The sequence below is a fragment of the Colossoma macropomum genome, unplaced genomic scaffold (assembly GCF_904425465.1).
Source record: "Colossoma macropomum unplaced genomic scaffold, Colossoma_macropomum, whole genome shotgun sequence".
Classification (NCBI taxonomy): domain Eukaryota; kingdom Metazoa; phylum Chordata; class Actinopteri; order Characiformes; family Serrasalmidae; genus Colossoma; species Colossoma macropomum.
The window spans coordinates 49,213-63,598 of record NW_023495043.1 but is presented as its reverse complement, the minus strand read 5'-3'; the positions used below and the strand labels follow the sequence as shown (position 1 = coordinate 63,598).

Here is a 14,386-nt window from a genome sequence, read left to right as displayed (position 1 = left end):
CACCCATCTGTCTGGACTTCAACAGCAGTGAGCAAGGACCCTTCCCTCCAATAAAGACCGTAAGAAACTCAATTCATTGTTCATCTACAGGGCACAGTATAACAAAACACATTCAGACTGCTTCTCTGAAGCATGAACATTAAGACACACATTCAGTCTAGAGACACTCTCTCTCTCAATATATATATAAAGCTGTTCCACACCAGACTCACCCAGTCAGGCCTTTATGGAGCTGCTTTGTGCACTGGGGCTCAGTCATGCTGGAACAGGAAAGGCTCTTCCCCAAACTGTTCCCACAAAGTTAGAAGTGTACAGTTGTCCAGAATGTCTTGGTGCTGAAGCATTAAGATTTCCCTTCACTGGAACTAAGGGTTCTAGACCAACCCCTGAAAAACAGCCCCATATCATCATCCCCCCTTCAAGGGGTGTGTGTGTCCAAACCTGTTTAACTGGTTACAGATCAAAGTGTTGATTTAGTCTTGAACTGATGATTGTCTTTAAACTGTTTCTGCTTTCAGAGTTTTAGTGGTCAGACTGATCAAAAGAGTACTGGGGACCACAGTGGAGCACCGGTATGTTCACACACACACACACACACACACACACACACACACACTCTCTCACACACACACACACACGCGCACACACAAATGTGTTTATCTGATTGTCTCCCAGATGTTATCAGTTATCATAACCTCTGTCTGTTCACTGCTGTTTTTATTCTACTTTCTCTCTGAGAGTGAGAGCAGGTCTGATACTGCTCACTGTATTTTATGGTAGTATAGTGTGGGTTTCATTGCTGCTAGTTTGATTAAATACTTCAAATACTTTGACTATTTTTTGACAGATGATTCATGAAAAGGAGCTGTTAAATTGGTAATATTTCTCTGAGGGGGTTTTAAAACAGGTCCATTATATTTACATTTAATACTCTCCAATAAGTGGACTTGCAGGACTTGTGGTGACTTGGCTGGGAATTAAGTTTTAATTACTGTGAAAGTCTGTAATGAACAGTCTGCACTGTCTCTTTTCCTTTTTTATTCATGCCATGTTTCACACAGGATCAGTGCAGCTCTTCTCAGCCCATACATCGGGGTAAGTCCTTGTTCTTTTTTTAGAGCTTCTCAAACAGGAGCCTGTTAGTGTTTTAACCAGTTGTGGACAAACAGAAAACCATGAGCAGTTTCAGGCTTTAATGTGAATCAATGAAACAGTCCAAACAACACCAACACTGCCTTTACAGAGCAGTTTACACAGTCAACATTGATAAAAAACACACACAAATCTCATCTGAAACCTGCCAGAAAAACATCAACAGTTTTACAGAAGTGACATCAGTAGCCACGTTTACATGCAGCCTGATAATCTGTTAATAATCTGACTAATAGCTCAATAGGAATAGAATATGTCCATTTAAACACCTCAACCAGAACAGTCTAGTCTGATTGAGGCCATTCGGAATAGTTTCTATCCGACTGATCGAGGTGGGTAATCCTGTAAATAATCTGTTTAATAAAAGAATAATATCCGTGTAAACGCCTGTATCTGATTACATTCCCTATCAGAAAGTTTAAGTCCGTTCTGATCATGTTCGTCGCGTCATAGTGAAAGTTTGTACCGTTCAACATGGTGAAGCAGAAACTGGTCTGCAGAGGAGACGAAGTTCATGCTCTGATCTTTAAAAGATGGCGGTGGGACGGACGTCCAGCTTATGTGTCTCAGAACACGACGCCTTCCTCTCGTCCTTCTTTAATAAGGACATGTGAAGGACGTTTTCCTGAGTCTGACATCATTTTAAAGTCATTAAACACACAAGCACTGCTCACTGCTGCTCATCTCACTCTGACTGGACTCACGTGATGCTGGTTGTCATGGTAACGTCTACACTAAGCGGTTCTCTACGCATGCGCGTCATTTTGGATCGGATCACTTGTATGTAAACAGAGACTTTCCATCAGACTGTTAGTAGAGTGAGAGTAAATACCTCAGTCTAAATGTATAATCAGAATATCTTTGCATGTAAACACAGACAGTGTCTCTGGGTAAAACATTTTCTGGTAACACTTTATTTTAAGGTCTGCTTAACAATTTATTAACGGTTAGCAAGCAATTAATAATCACCTAATAAATAGAAACATAACATTCGTAAGCAATTTTAGAGATGTGTTATAAATGTATTATATGATGTGTAGTTATTAACTGGGTCACACTGTATTTGGATGGTCCTCTATAGATGCTCTATAGATACTTAAATCATTAACAAACTTTCCGGTAATGTTCAGTTAATTATCAACTTAGGGTTAGGAGTAGATGTAAGTTTAGCCTTGAGGTTAGGGTTAGGTTGGTTTTAGTCTTAGGAATAGATTTAATAAACTCTTTCACACTGAACTTGTAGTTCAGTTACATTTAATAGATATTTAGTTGAATGTTACTTATAAACAGACTGAGCATTTACAAAGCATCTACAGTGGATCCTCCAAAGTGTTGCCTTTAACTGTCTGTTCAGTAATTAATTAAATGTTAATTAACTGTAATCCTTCAGTTAAAAGCATGCTTGAAATGTCTAATTGACAGTTAATCAAGAATATGAACAGGCAATAATTATCTGACCAAACACTGATAAACGGTCATGTTTCATAAATTGTGGACACAGACACTGTGATAATACAGTGACATAAAATACCATTTACAACAACATTTGGTCAAATTACAGTAGTTCATTATATTTTGCTATATACAGAGAGATAATGTCCATGTTTAACAGTTTATAACCTGGAAATATTATTTATAAGCACTTACTGAGGACAAGGCAGTGCTTCATTAGAATGAATAAGTTCTAGTTTAGTTATGATCATCAATAGATTTTTTTTATACCTAGCTAGCTCTTTTGAAGTTATTTCCAGATCATTTGTAAGCATTTAACAACAGTAATATTAATAATTTAGAATTAAAAATTTCCATTTTAGTTATGATCTCGCAAATTCTTTAATAAAGAACTTTAGCATTTCATTGTAACAACTGAGTCTCAGGAACTTGAGCGGGATCCGTGTGAAAGTTTAAACAGTTTATTTAAACAGGGAAATCCAGTGGTCAAAGTCGCAGACAGATAGAGTTAAAAAACAAAAGGCAGAAATGGTTCAACACACAATACAGGCAACAATACAGGCCTGGTAAATCAGACACAAGGGAACTGGCAACACTTCACAAAGAGTGAGTGCAACTGAGAGGGTTCGGTAGCAGGGCTGCTTGAGTGGAAAGGAGGTGTAATTGGTTGTCATGGTGACAGAGTTGGTACTCGGGGAGAGGATGACTCTGGTGGCCAGAAGAGGGATTGCTGACTTTTATCATTTGCACACTATTTGTAAGTTATATGTAAACATTTATAAGCTTCTCCTTTAACATCACTGATCATACGAATGACTCCAGGCTGTTTCTCCTAAATAGGTCAGGTGAGTTTGTGTTGTTTGAAGCTGGTGTACGCTTTCTTTAAGGTAGCTTTCAGTCTTCAGCTCGCTTGAGTTCTGATTTGTAATTGGTAGCCAGTGCAGTGACTGGAGGACTGGTGTGATGTGCTCGGATCTCTTAGCTCTCTTAATTCTGAATAAGCTGCAGCTGTCTAAACGGATGTCATGATCGACAGTATCAAATGCAGCGCTGAGATGAAGAAGCACCTGCACAGATAATTTTGCAGCATCTGCATTCGTACAAATGTCATTTAAGGCCTTTATAAGTGCGGCTCTGTGCTGTGGTGTGAGCGGAAACCTGACTAGTCTTCAGGATTTTAGTGTTAAAGAAAGCTGCAGATTCATTATATTACTCCTCAGAAAGGAGTTCTGGGTCTCCCTGTGCTGGTGGGTGTGTTGGCCTGTCAGTGATTATAAATAAGGTACAGGCTTTATTAATGTTTTTATTAATAATGTCAGAGAAGTAAGACTGCTTGGCTTTGCGTATTTCTGAGTTGTAGTTAGTCTCTCTTTATGAACGTCATAGTGAATTAGAAGTTTAGTGCGTCTCTATTTACCCTCAGCTTTCCTGCGTTCACTTTTCTGGGTTTTTACCAAAAATTGTTTTGTTTTTTCTCAGGTGCCAAAGCATCAATAACATTCACAGTTTTAGAATTAGGGTTGTTGAGAGCATTTTCAGGACAGTCAGATATTATGTATGGTGTTTTATACATAGCCGTCATAAACAGCTCCCTAGTGCTCTCAGTTAGAAACCTTTTCTTTACACAGACAAAGTTTGAACAGCTGGAGAAGTTTTTATAATACTATTATATTGAAATAATAATATAATATTGAAAAAGACACAAAAGTGGTCAGAAATATCAAAGTCTTTGACAATAACAGTTCTGATCCGGTGTGTTTCTGTTCTGTTTGCAGACTCAGAACTTTCTATCGTTATTCAGATCAGGGCCTCATGCTGTGGAATCTTCTTCATGTTCAGAGAAGACAAACAGTTTGTGGTTCTGTGGGGTCCAGAGACCCGAAACACACCTAACTGCAGTTTGTTTGATGAAGACGGGGAGTTTTTAAAGTTTGGTTATGAGGCTGTAATGACGTTCCAGCACACACAGAGAAACGAGGCACAGAGACTGTACTTCTTTGACAACTTCACAGCAGAGCTCAGCGGAAAGGTGAGATTTATTCCTCTGAGTGTTTCTGTTTTATATTTAAAGCTGTCTGAGTGAAGAGTTACTCAGTGATGGAACTGATTACTGTACATGTGTTTATTTCTCAGGTGTTACACAGAGAGCTGATGATAAGAGACAGAAGTGGTAAAGAAATGAGAGCTATGAACGTTTTCTCTGAGAGTCTGAGGTTCATGAAGGATCACGTCCCTGGAGGCGATCAGAAAGCGCACGGGAAAGACGTTCTCTGCCTCTGATGCTATGTGGGTTTTGACAGTTCCAGCCATTTGGAGCTCTGCGGCTAAACAGTTCATGAGGGAAGCAGCTACAGAGGTGAGAGATCAAAAATCAGAGAAATGGAAATGTACTGTTCTACTGTGTCATTACTTCTGTACTTAAAGCTACTATAAACAGTTGGTAATGTGTGATGAATACAGTGTAGTGCAGCAGAAATGACACAAGAGTATCTTGATGTTTCTTGTCATGGTTGTGTGGCATGTCGAGGTGAGGAGGCTTGTGTGTCAGAGAAGCACACTGTTGTACTGCCTACCATACACTGGGACAGTAGAAATATAAGATGATGTCATCATTAGGTGAATCAATTCAAAAATCAGTTCAACTGTGCAGAAGAAAGCAATGTTAAAGCACTGATGTAATTTACCAAGGAAACCACATGGATAGACACAATATGACTGTCGAGATTCTGTGCCAGAAGATGGGACCATTAGATCAGAAGGCTCTTATTATATAAATGAGGAGCTGAGGATTCCCCTAAGTACAGCTTGTAAGTATGATAGTGTTAGATTAAAGCCTTCTGGATGTCTAATTGCTGATGTTGAAAGGCACGAAAAGATAAGTCAAAGTTACAGTCAGAACCTGGAATGTACAAAGTATGAATCATGGAAAGCTGGACCAGAATTGGACCAGTTTAATTAGACAAACATACCATCTACTGCTCAGGTCATGAACAACAAAGAAGAAATTAAGCAGCTCTTATTGTCAATAAGGATTCAGCAAGACTCTTATTAGATATAACGCTCTCAGTGATTATTGACTGGTGCCCCAACAACAGGGCTAAGATTAGTTTTGAGAGAAATTAACAAAACATACAACCAGGACATCCTGCTGTCCAAAAAACAACATGTAAATCCATTTTTATACTTATTTAATTTTTCTGCACCATTTCGGCACAGCAGCTGTCCTTTCAGCCCCAGTTTCATGATGACTGGACTGATAGAAATGGTCCAAAGGTACTTGTTTCATGGACAAACATTAAAAGTAAAGAGGAAAATACAGATGGACAACATAACCTCAACAAGAGAACTGAACCAGTAGAACAAACTCATTTCTTCAAATAGAATTACTAATATATTCTACAAGCTACTAAAAGGACATCTGTGCACCTGAACATGGAGTTAAATGAAACCATTGTTTGCACCAAGTGACGGAAGCTCCATTTTATATGCAAAGACATGGACTGGAGCTGATTGTGAATCACAACATGAACATCTGCTGTATAAGCTTCATATGAAGCAGAGAAAAAAACAATCAAACCTTCAAAATATAACCTGGAAATCAGATGCTGGATGGACCTCGAAGAGGAATCAGAGAAAACCCTTATCAACACACATGATTGATGGTACAGTGGAAATTGAAAAAAGAGAGAGAAGCAAGAAGAATAAAGGTCTTTAAACAGAACTAAAGCTTGGTTTTCTGAAAGAACCCTACAAAAACCTCCACAACAACAGATCGCTACAAAACCTCTACAAAAACAGACCGCTACAAAACCACTACAAAAACAGACAACTACAAAAACAGACCGCTACAAAACCTCTACAAAAACAGACCGCTACAAAAACCACTACAAAAACAGACCGCTACAAAACCTCTACAAAAACAGACCGCTACAAAAACCACTACAAAAACAGACAACTACAAAAACAGACCGCTACAAAACCTCTACAAAAACAGACAACTACAAAAACAGACCGCTACAAAAACCTCTACAAAAACAGACAACTACAAAAACAGACCGCTACAAAAACCACTAGAAAAACAGACCGCTACAAAAACCTCTACAAAAACAGACAACTACAAAAACAGACCGCTACAAAAACCACTAGAAAAACAGACCGCTACAAAAACCACTACAAAAACAGACCGCTACAAAACCTCCACAAAAACAGACCACTACAAAAACCACTACAAAAACAGACCGCTACAAAAACCGCTACAAAAACAGACCACTACAAAAACAGACCGCTACAAAAACCTCCATAAAAACAGACCGCTACAAAAACCACTACAAAAACAGACCGCTACAAAAACCTCCACAAAAACAGACCGCTACACAAACCGCTACAAAAACAGACCGCTACAAAAACCTCCACAAAAACAGACCGCTACAAAAACCGCTACAAAAACCTCCACAAAAACAGACCGCTACAAAAACCACTACAAAAACAGACTGCTACAAAAACCACTACAAAAACAGACCGCTACAAAAACCACTACAAAAACAGACCGCTACAAAAACCACTAGAAAAACAGACAACTACAAAAACAGACCGCTACAGAAACCTCCACAAAAACAGACCGCTACAAAAACCACTACAAAAACAGACCGCTACAGAAACCTCCACAAAAACAGACCGCTACAGAAACCTCTACAAAAACAGACCGCTACAAAAACCACTAGAAAAACAGACCGCTACAAAAACCACTAGAAAAACAGACCGCTACAAAACCTCTACAAAAACAGACCGCTACAAAAACCTCCACAAAAACAGACCGCTACAAAACCTCCACAAAAACAGACCGCTACAAAAACCACTAGAAAAACAGACTGCTACAAAAACCACTACAAAAACAGACCGCTACAAAAACAGACCGCTACAAAAACCTCCACAAAAACAGACCGCTACAAAAACCACTACAGAAACAGACCACTACAAAACCTCTACAAAAACAGACCGCTACAAAAACCACTAGAAAAACAGACCGCTACAAAAACCGCTACAAAAACAGACCGCTACAAAACCTCTACAAAAACAGACCGCTACAAAAACCACTAGAAAAACAGACCGCTACAAAAACCACTAGAAAAACAGACCGCTACAAAACCTCTACAAGAACAGACCGCTACAAAAACCACTACAAAAACAGACCGCTACAAAAACCACTACAAAAACAGACCGCTACAAAACCTCCACAAAAACAGACCGCTACAAAAACCACTAGAAAAACAGACTGCTACAAAAACCGCTACAAAAACAGACTGCTACAAAAACCTCCACAAAAACAGACCGCTACAAAAACCACTACAGAAACAGACCACTACAAAACCTCCACAAAAACAGACCGCTACAAAAACCACTATAAAAACAGACCGCTACAAAACCTCTACAAAAACACACCGCTACAAGACAGACTGCTGCAATTCCTTCCGCCAAATTTTAGTTCCTTAACAAGCAGCTTGTTGCTACGTCAGAGTAACGAGCTCCGCCCACTCGCTGCACAGCCGGCAGTTCGTTCTCCAGCTCCTTACACTAAATTCCCAAACTGTCATCACCACTGAGCAGCTTTTCAGTCAGAAGACAGAAGAACAGCTAAACAACCTGGAATCAGCCAGAAATGAACCCAATACCATTCGCCAAACGTGTAGTCTGATCTTCAGAGTCTGACCAAATCAGACTGAGCCATAAAACTGCCGCAATATCAAGTTCAGCTCAGTTTTGTCTGTTTTTTTATAGATGAGTATTAATGTTGTTTTGTTCCAGCCAGTCTATAAAGTCAAATCGGCTGTCGGTCAAATGTGATCTTAAGTGTCCATTTTCTGTCTGTGGCAAAGTAAGAAGTAAAAACGTTCAAATGTCTTGAGCGTCCTCACAGCTACAGCTGTCAAAGTCGTTGTTTAGCAACGGCGTCTCAGCGGAGTGATACAGTGTTTGTGAAAAAACCGTGCTGTTACAGCAAAATAACAGCACAGTTAGAACACTTCTCAAACAATCAGCTTGCGTGGCCGGAACTACCTGCTGAATAATGCATAATAAAACATATCTTTATGTGTTCAGGCTGGTCTGGTGACAGAATCTGATCCTGAGAGACTGATTGTAGCTCTAGAACCAGAAGCCGCATATATGTGGTGTAAACAGCTACCAAGTGCTGGCTTCATGGAAGGAGATCTTGAAGAAGCAGAGACAATAGAAGACGTTCCAGGAACACAGTACATGGTGGTGGACTGTGGAGGTATGTAGATATTCAGCTCTTCACACTGCTGTTCAATCACACATAATGTATTGGTGATATATATATATATATATATATATATATATATATATATATATATATATATATATATATATAATCATACCATTTATGTTGGAGCTATTTTCTAGAATTTAATGGAGTCTTTGTTGCATTAACTAATACTGTTTTAACAAAATTACATTCGTCACTCCTACTGGTACGCTTAGTGTTTCTTATGAATAAAATGTAAGTGAAGAATGTCCCCATTTTACTCTACTTTAAGTCCCCCTGTGTGTTCAGGATCTCTTAAGTATTATTCATGACTTCCTATTTCAAAGGGGTTTCACAGTGTCCAAACTGCCTTCATTCATGAAGGTCAAAATCAGCTTTATTGACATTCTTCTAATGACAAATGTGTTGAGAGAGGAATGAAATGTATTTAAATTTTATGTTATTTGGTGCTCCATAGAGCAGCATCAGTGCATACAGAAAATAATAATACAACATACAGATAATAATACAATAAATATAAAATATATACAAACACTATACAGTAAACTCTTCTGTACACTATACAACAACTACAACTATAGAACCATTAATCCCAGGACAGTAGAGAATATAGACCAGCTGTTGATCCACAGCAGCAATAATAGTCATGTGTATTTTTATCAGTGCTCTGATAATCAACAATAGTGTTTGGTAACACAACCACAAAAATTATTAAAATTACAGACAGTGTACAGATTAAAGCAGGGGTGTCTAATCTTATGCGCAAAGCGCCGGTGTGGCTGCCTGTTTTATTCCAATCAAGAAAGAGCTCGCATGAACAGTTGTTTGAAGACTGACCAGTTGATTAAAAGTCAGTAGAGTCAGTTGTGCTCCTGCTTGTTTGGAATGAAAACCTGCAGCCACGGCGGCCTTTTGTGGATAAGAATGGACACCCCTGGATTAAAGCGACTGTGCATATAAAGTCTCTGAGGTAAAGTTTCATGGCAAAGTGAGTGCGTAAGTTAAAGTGCAGCAGATGAAATGAGCAGTAAGTCTGAGGCAGCAGTTCAATGAAAATGTTTAAAGATTCAAGATTCCTTTTATTGGGTAGAGCGAAATTAAAAAGCAGCCCAGTCCAACTAATAACTAGAAAAATAAACAATCTCAAATAAAATCTCTGTATTTCTAGGGTTAGGGTTATCACACAGTAGGTTTTTGCACAGTAACAGGTAAAAATATTATGTAACGCTACTCAAGCACAGAAAGATGCTCATGGATCTTAAAAATGGAAGTTGGTTTAATGAGAGAACAGTCAGATAACAAGACAGACTCAAATACAAAAGAGCAATATCCAAAAACAGGCAGGGAGTTCAAAAACACAAGTCATGAAACACGGTAAAGAAACACTCAGTAAACCAGTGAATGGCAAAACCCCAGAGTCCTTTTAAAGTCTGAGGCAAACAAACACAGGTGAGTTGCATTAATAATCGGGTGACTGAGAACGAGGCAGATGCGTGTGATTGGTGGAAGGGGGTGACATCATCGGGATTGGAAGCATGGGAAATCGTGACACATGTATGGTAAATCACAGTTGTATAGTATAGAGTTTTGTTATAAGGTGCTATAAGATGTATGTTTTAAATTATGCAACATATGTATGTGTAACCCTGCTGTTCTGGTCCCTCAATAAAGCACGTGCAACAAGAAGTGGGTTCACGTCTGCTGGAGCCTGTTTGAGTATAATCAGACGAAGTACAGCAGCTGGTCAGTATTGTGCTTCTCCACTCTAACAGCTATAAGGCACCAAAGAAATCACATCAGTTCCATATAGCATTCAGACCACATGGGGCACAGAGCTAGCATAGCTAGCTGTGGCTGAAAAACAGTTACAGCTCGTACTTAGCAACCTTTTTAATAACACAAACGGAGCTGTACCAATAAAAACTTAAAACGTACATACTGTGTTACTTCAACGTACTGATTATTGCCTGAAAGTACAACAGCAAAACTCATAAATACTTCAATAGAGAGGAGAAGACGTCTGAGCCAACCATATCTCCTCAATGGCAAAACCGGACTGAACCGGATATAGTAGGAGGCCGCTTTATTAAATACGCAATACTCACTCTGACCAGCAGGTGTCGCTGCACGGCCATAGAAACATATGTTCAATTGTATTTTCTTTTGAACTAATTTTGGCGAATTCTACTAAAATAAGTTTACTTAAAGTGTTATTTTTTTCTGTTACATATGTACATATGTGCAACTGTGAAGCTAAAGATATGTTATAAGTGCAGTTGGATGCAAACATACAGTAAGTTGTGCATGATGGAGTGCAAAGGCGTGTAAACAAGTCCTGATAAGTATCTGTCCATTGAGTCTAGATCAGTTTGGAGTGTGTATGCTAGCAGTGTTCAGCTCATGTATGGCGCTGGAGTAAAAGCTGTTCCTCAGCCTGTTTGTACGTGAAGTGATGTACGCCGCCCTCAGCAGCTCAGTTTTGCCTGCAGACATATTGGTGGGCATCCAGTGTTGACGGAATGGATTGCATAATGTGTGCCATGATTAGCTGTTTGAAGCACTTTATGACAACTAGGGTTAGCGTGACGGTCATTAAGGCTGGAGACAGAGGACAGAGAAACCTGCTCCAGGGAGATGCTGAAGATGTCTTAAGCACACGCTCAACAGTGATGTCAGGGCCTGCAGCATTGCATGGGTTCACCCTTAGCAGGGCTCTCCTCACATCAGCTGCATTCACAGACAGCACCTGGTCACCGAGGGAGGAGGCACGATCCTCACTGCTGCCTCAGTGTTGGAGGCTTCAAAATGAGCATAGGAGCTGTTTAAAGCAGGGAGGGCAGTGTCATTGGTACAGGTGAGATGATTCTTGTTGTCCATGGTAATTTGAATGCCTTGCCACATACGTCATGGGTCGGTCGTTGTGAAGTGTTCCTGTATTTTCCGAGGACATGAAGCCTTGGCTCTCTTGACGCTAACATTGAGGCTGAACTGCTGAGTTGGGGGTGTTGCTGTAAAGCCACGTTTCAGACAGAATTAGAATCCAGCATTCCCTCATCACATATCGTGCAGTCATTCTGAGCTGGAGCAATTCTTGTGTTAAGTGAGGGAACGTTAGCTATATAGTGAGGGTATGGCTGGCCTGGAGGAGCTAGCTTTTAGCTCAGCTTGGACTCCAGTGCATCTACCCTGTTTGTGCTTCTGTCTCCTGTAGTCCACTGTACGTCAAACTCAGACAGTTGGAGCAGAGAACAGTTACTGATCACTGACAATGTTTCGCCTGAAATTATTCTGGAGTGTATTCAAAAATCATCAGAGTTTTTGGGAATCCTTACAACAGGTCCACTGGCTCTGCTCAACCTGGCAAGGAAGTAAAGGAGAGGCAGACCTACAGATGAGACAGCATGGGTTTCATACACTCTTACTGTCTGTATTGCTCTCTAATCTGTGGTCTCTGTGCAACAAAATGGAAGAACTACTTCCCCTAAAGAAAAACCAAAAAGCCTGGACAGCGTGCTGCGCCTCCCCAGCTTCCAGCTGCACAGAGTGGACAGAGATGCAGAGCTCAGCGCTAAAACCAAGGGAAGGAGGAATCTGCTTCTATTTTTACACCACTGGACGGGTGACATACACCAGCAATAAAGCATAGTTTTCAGCTGAACTCAGACGGCTTTGGAGGGAAAATAAGGCAGCTTTCAGGAGTTGACAGAATTCTCTATAAGGAGGCCAAATACAAGCAGGAGAAAGAGAGTAACAGCTAAGAGCAACAGTAACAGCAAAGAAGAAGTACTCAGAAAAGTATGTTGCTGCCATCAAGTTCTAAACGAGTTAATGGTTTTAAGAAATAGTAAAATGTCCCACTTTCATCATCTGATATGTGTTCTATGTTCTACTGTGAATAAAATATGAATCTATGAGATTTGCAAATCATTGCATTCTGTTTTTATTTACATTTTTATTTTTACATGCTTACGGCCAGAACACCCTGAGAACGCCCAATCTCGTCTGATCTCAGAAGCTAAGCGGGGTCGGGCTTGGTTAGTACTTGGATGGGAGACCGCCTGGGAAAACCAGGTGCTGTAAGCTATTTCTGGGGCAGTCGTGGGCTGGAGGTAATAAGGGTCACTTAATCTTTATTTACATTTTACACAGCGTCCAAACTTTTTGGAATTGGGTTTGTATTTGTCTCTGAGTTAAGTGCTTGTCGTCAGTCTGTGTTTGTCTGGTCTGTTCAGTGTGTTAATGTCATACATGTGTGACTCACCAAGACTGATTTCTTGTATGTGTAACAAAATTTCATAAAGTGATTCTCCTATGCTTTAATATCAACCAGATATGAGATCAATTATACAGATGTGCCAAAAATGAAATAATGAAAAACATTTTCAGAGAAATTTGCTTTGATGAATAAGGACCAGTGTCTTACAGAGGACTTTTTACTGCAATTACTTTCTGAATAAAGTGTCGCAGGATGTGACTTTCTGTCTTTGCTCTTTTGTAGATGAAAGTATCAACATCACAGTTCTTGAGGTGGTGGACGGAAGTCGTCTAAAGGAGCTGCTCATGGTTGAACACAGAGTGGACAAGAACTTCAGATGGGTCCTCAGAAAGATATTCTCTGAAAAGGTGTTGGATGAGTTTGAGGAAAATCATCCAGCTGAGCTGCATAAGTTAATGTATGATTTCTCAACCTGTAAACATTATGGCACAGATGTTTCGGTGCCATGTCCAAGTAGTTTACAAGAGACAGCCAGGAAACTAAATGTTTGGAAGGCCTGCTTTAAAGAAGTCAGTGATGCTGGCAGAGAAGGTGTGGCAATAATACTGTCACAGGAAATCATGAGGTGCCTACATGATGAGAGTCTCAGAGTGACAGAAAGACTGGTCAGAGAGATGCTGAGTAAACCCAGCCTGAACATCAGGTACATGATCTTGGTTGGAGACTTTGCTCCACATGCGAACAGGATTATCAGAGAGTGGTTTGGGTCACTGTGTAAGGTGCTCTGCCCTCGGAATGCCGAAATAGCTGTCCTGAGAGGAGCTATTGCGCTTAGTAAGAATGTAGTGGAAAAAAGCCACAGAGACTGATTGTCACACTGGACTTCATGACCTTATTGATCTTGAGAAGAGGTTTGGGAGCTACAGAAGCTGAAAACACAGTGAATTATATTCACATAATTAACACACAATCACAAAAATCATTAGTGGGCTGGAAAAGAATAATTGAAGTGTTTGAAAAATCATAAACCTGCTTGAAAAATTGTGTTTAAAAACTCTAACATACTTGACAAAAATAATTAACATGCTTGAAAAATCTATGTGCTAGACAGAAATCATTTATGTGCTTGAAAAATCATTAACATGCATGGAAAAAAAATTGTTTGGAAAAATTACTGACATTTGAAAAAGTAGAAATGTTAATAAAAATAATTAAAACAGGAATAAAAACATTAACATGTATGAGAACATGTAGAGGTGTGTTAGAGAATTGTGGGTTTGTTT

General features: G+C 39.7%; 2 pseudogenes; both read left to right on the top strand.

The window, feature by feature from the left end:
• The first annotated feature begins 3,276 nt into the window (after positions 1–3,276).
• Positions 3,277–13,972, top strand: LOC118800957 (annotated as a pseudogene).
• On the top strand, positions 12,852–12,970 carry LOC118800963 (annotated as a pseudogene).
• Positions 13,973–14,386: the final 414 nt, after the last annotated feature.